The sequence below is a fragment of the Octopus bimaculoides genome, chromosome 7 (genome assembly GCF_001194135.2).
Source record: "Octopus bimaculoides isolate UCB-OBI-ISO-001 chromosome 7, ASM119413v2, whole genome shotgun sequence".
Classification (NCBI taxonomy): domain Eukaryota; kingdom Metazoa; phylum Mollusca; class Cephalopoda; order Octopoda; family Octopodidae; genus Octopus; species Octopus bimaculoides.
Window position 1 is genome coordinate 41,163,999 of NC_068987.1, and position 5,396 is coordinate 41,169,394.

At 34.8% G+C, this 5,396-nt stretch overlaps 2 protein-coding genes across 2 annotated transcripts in view; both read right to left on the reverse strand.

Annotated features, from left to right (window-relative positions):
• The window catches only part of LOC106869388 (fatty acyl-CoA reductase 1), a 422,225-nt gene that overhangs the window by 373,777 nt on the left and 43,052 nt on the right, over nt 1-5,396 (reverse strand). The window lies entirely within an intron of this gene.
• The window catches only part of LOC106883409 (motile sperm domain-containing protein 1), a 73,781-nt gene that overhangs the window by 13,476 nt on the left and 54,909 nt on the right, over nt 1-5,396 (reverse strand). The window lies entirely within an intron of this gene.

Consider the following 5,396-nt stretch of genomic DNA (forward strand, 5'->3'; position numbering starts at 1 on the left):
ATATATATATATATACATCGTAAATAAAAAAAAATGAAGAACAGACAAAAAAAAACGTGAAGATGTGATACATGTAAAGTATTAGCAGATGCTCAGGGAAAGAAAGAAAGGTGGTTTTACGTTTCAAGCAAAGCTCTTCTTCAGAAACAGCAAAGTGAAATAGAAAAGGAAAACAGGGAAAAAAATTGCCAACGCTTCACATGTGGTTACATTTTGAAAAAAAAAAAATATATATATAATGATATGTAATTGTTAAAATCCAAGGATCTAGGTGTAGAAAGTTAGTAAGCTTTGAGCAGTCTGTGGTAGGTATAAAAAACAACTTTCAGGAACAATAATAGTTTATTGGTGTAGAAAATTGTAAGTTTTTCCCATAAGCCGAAAAATAGTTTTTTTTTATAGTTCACAGTTATGAATGCAAATAAAAGGTAAATATAAATTCATTCGAGCTCCAAAGGTAAATACAAATTTGTTCAAGTAGATATAGACCAGTACTATTCCAGCATATCTACTATCCAACTTAACAAAGTCTTCATATTTGCACTAAAAATATTCTGACCTAACTAGAGGTGATAGTGATATTATCCTGGCAGCCTACTGAACTATTATAAAATTCAATAGAAAGCTCTGGGCCCACAAAGATACCCCTAACTACTTCAACATCCCAATGGGGGAATTTGAAGTAGCTAAGTTACCAACTTCATGGGTTGTTACCTGCTTCATTGTCTCCAGAAACAATTTCCTAATATTTCCAGTGGTCTATATAGGGATGATGCTCTGTTTGCAATCCCAAATGCTAGTAACCATTAGGAAAGGAATCAGATACTTCTTTAAAACATGGGTGTCTCTTTCAATTCCAATATTAAAACAGCTACTTTCCGAGATGTCACTCTAGATTTACAAAACAACACCTATCCATATCATAAAACTGGAGAGGACTTTCATTACATTAACTTTTCCTCAAATCACCCTAAAATCCTAAAATTCATTGTGGACAGCATGCTTTATAGGACCTCATCCCTATCCACCAATAAAGAGATATTCAAGCAATACACTGAATATTACAACTGCACCCTACACCACACCAGATATGAAAATCTGATTAAATATCTCCCTATATGGTGTGATCCTTCCTCCACTGAACCTGGCACTACAGATACATCTGCCCCTTTAGATAGAACCTGAGGCATCCTCAGTATTCCTCCCTCTCCCTATTCCCCCAAATTTTACCATAGTAGCGAACTCAATAGGCACCTTGTGATTTCAGATTCCATATCTGCTGCTGCCCATCGAAATTCACACCATCATGCACCTCCATAGCCCAAACCATACTCGGATAACCGAGTATGGAATAAGTGGACAAGGACATGTGACATTATTTGGTTCCACCTCCACTTTGCTGTTCAAGTTCAGACATGAAGAAACGTTTCCCTAAATCCAGTACTCTTAGAAAAATCTTCAACCCCCAATTGATTAAATTTTCCTATTCCGCCACAACTAACATTGCCGGTATAATGCAGTGACTTAACAATAAAAAAATTTAGTAACCAACAATTAGTTAACTTTAATCATGCTAATACAACACATCCTAACCCATAAACCTAGGACATCCTTAAACCTCCTTACTAACAATAACCCTCACACCACCAGCCCTAATCCTAATACTCCAACCAATACACTTCACCAACTTAGCAATCTGGCTATACCCACCACTGAAATAGGCAATAATAGGATTAATATCACTAGACACATGAACTATTATAAGCTACATCCCCCAGAAGACTCCCTCACCACCTTAATAACTTTCAATCCTAATGCCACGGTGGATAATGCATATAACTCCAGGTTAACTCCAAATAATCATAACCCTGCAAATTCCACTTTAGCACCAAGAATCCTATGCAGCTATACGCGTCCCACCTCCTGTTCCTTAGATAATAGATGCCTCACAAACTATCGCGCATAAATGTCTGGTATCCATGGAATATTGCAAATATGTACATATCAGCTTGTGGATAACCACTATTCTAGCTTTAAATCTCAAGCAAGAACAGCACTTCTTTGTCTAAGCTCATTTATAACCTAAAATAAAATGCAGTTCTATACAATTTAAAATGGTCTTTCTTTACCATGCCAAATCATATAATAGTTATAGCAACAAATGTAATCTCTGTATCACAGAAGTTTTCCTTTATGCACTGCTGCAATTGCCTAAATGAATGGAGTGACCTAATTCTTAATTGTAAACACAAGTTATGTAACACATTCTTAAGGTATAAATAATAGCACCCTCCACAATTATTCTAATGTGCACACTTATAGGATACTATAGGCATACAGAGAGTGTACATGCAGATATGCAAATAGATAGTTTTACTGTCGTAACTCACCAATTTACCTAAAACTCCTAATGACTAGTAACTTTATCTGCCATCTCTCTCTCTCTCTTTCTTCTCCCTCCTCTCTTCCACCTTACTTCCACTCCTAAATATTTGACTTCTCTTCCTTTTCATCTCATTCCTGATCATTTCACTTCTAAAAATTCTTTTCTTTTCTTTTGATTCTGTATAAATGTGTACACTTCTGTGCAACAATATATTTATTTACCATTGACATAGTAAAAATGACCCCAGCTTAATATTCACAACAACCTTCCCCTCAGTCAGCATCAATCTAACCTAAGTTCCCCACTCTATCTGCTGGATAGAGCTTAACCTTATGCTCCAAAAACTCGACATTGTCTTTTGAAGGACCACAAGCCCGATTTTTTATCAAATCCTTTGATTAGATTAATCTGCCCAACCAAGTCCAATCTGAGCAGAATCAGTAAGTATATTTTTGATCAGATTATTCCCATTGTTAGGTTCAGTTTCCCCTATGGAAATCTACTGGGGTTTTTATCTTATGGTTTGACTCTCTTACTGATAGGCCTAATTTAGACTTTATCCAATTTGATATTTCGAATTATTCTAACTCAAATATTTGCGAATACCCCTAGTTTGGATATTGATGTCATTTTAGCGACAAAGGAGGCCCTCAATTCCTTTAACGAGCCTAATTGGAGGAGGGCTGATTCAACTAATTTCTTTGATATTACTATGGGGTCTTTAGATTCAGTACAAGTGACCAACTTAGTGGGCTTATATCTCCTTTTGCCGATTAGTGATAGTTTTCCCCTCCTTACTGGGGGATTATATAGAGATGATGCACTTCTAGCTGCATGTGGCCAGTCTAAAACTGCGTTGAATAACTAACAGAAATCTTTGAGAAGTTTTAAGAAACTTCTCAAAGATTTCTTTAATCAATTCAGTGCAGATTTCTTTAATTTTAACATTACTTTTGATGTTAACTCTAGAGTGGTGAATTTCTTGGCTATTACTTTGAATTTGGATACAGGTTTATGCTACCCATTTTGTAAGCCAAATAAATCTATTTCATATATCAATGTCTCCTCCAATCATCCAAAATCTACTATTGATAGCATTGTTACTGCCATTTTGATGAGAATCTCTAATTTGTCCACAAATGAAGAGATTTTTTATCAACATGCACCAGCATATAACAATGCTCTAAATTTAAGCAGCTTCAAAACTAAAATCTCATATATACCTAACACGAGACTTAAGAACAAACTGGCCGGTCTACCACCCAACCATTTCACAGAAAGTCTTGAAAAGTGCAATGCATTAATAGATTGCAGCCAATGCAAGCCATCCATTAGATACGCATATAGAGATTTTAGGAATAGACATTGGAAGCGAAATAGTAGCTGTGAGGAGATAAGTAAGACCAAGAGCTCATACTCGAGAATGTGAGAAGTCATCTGGTTTGCCCCACCTTTTTCTCTTAGAGTAAGAAATCTGCCAAAGTTGTTTTTTAAGATTCTGAAGAATTTCCCCAAAGAATCATAAGTACTACACCATCTGCAACAAATCCTCCATTAAATTTTCTAACTCAGTAATGCTGGATTTGGCTTCTATTATTGCATCTATTAATAGAAGTAAATTAAGTGGGCAAGTACACTGGAAGTATCCTTCTGTTTGAAACTGTGGTATTGGACTGGTAAGCTCTGATAAGCCTAAGGTTGGTGTTACCAACCATTTACGTTCACCAATTAATGGGCTATCTGAGAAGAAGAATGCAGGAAACCAGATAAATAATGTTAGTATCAGTAATAGGGATAAAGGTGGTTCTGATAAATCCTGTGATTTCAGAAACCCTATGTTATGTCCCCTTGACGGATCCTGTTTGATAACAAACGTAATTTATAAATGCGTAGTTAGAAAGGAGGACAATTTGGATAGGGTTTATATAGGCAATACTATCAATTTTAAGGCAAGGTACAGGGCCCACATGAATTTGTTTTTGAACAAAAAATATTCTAACTTCACTACACTTTCTTCTTATGTACATGGTTTAAAGAGGAATAACAAAAGTTACTTTCTTGAACAGTCTATAATTTCAAGGGCCCCTTCTTTTAGCATTAATATCAACAAGTGTAAGTTGTGTATAAGGGAATCTCTTGTCGTCCTTAGGTCCTTTGGGCCTAAAACATTAAATAAATTTACAGAGGTGATCCCTTTCTGCAACCATAAGTTTTCTTCTACTTTTCTGAAAGTATATAGAAGTAAGGCTGGATGTGGTAGATAATATTTAGTTTGCCTACTGGGTTTCAAAACTAGATAGAAAAATTCTTATAAATAGCAGCCACCTACCCCATTAGCCATGAAATAAAATTCATTTATATAGGGTTCTTTTTTAGTTAGGAATTTTGGACTGGTCCTGCTAAAGGTTATAATGATATAAATAAGAATTACGCCTGTAATGTATTTCTTGTGAACTACCTCATTGTGAAATTCCTAGAGTGTTCTGTGCATTCTGATCAGGGGTCATTGCTGAGATGTGCTTTAACTTCAAATCAGACCATGGCAATGAACTCCTGAAATGGCCATAGATATGGAATTTGACTAACCCTTCTTTGAAACTCTCTTATGCCCCTTGGATACCAGACCTACCATGGATTGCTTCATTCTTAAGAAGTGACTATTTTGATATATTTTTAATCGATGGGTAAATTTTTAGTTAATTTGATAATTCATGTTAATCAGCTATTTTAGTCATTTTTATTTACATTTTTCCAGACAGGTCCTTCTACATATTTTTGAATTTTTTATCTGTACATATATATATTTCTTTTATATGTGTAAGACCACAGTATAATTTGTATATGATGTAATGTATAGGAGTGTGGGGTTATATAAAGTCATTGGCCCGAATTTGATGCTTCTTCTCTATTCAATGATTTTTATATATAGACACACACACATATGTACGTATGTATATATATATATATATACATATATATATATATATATATATATATACATATATATATA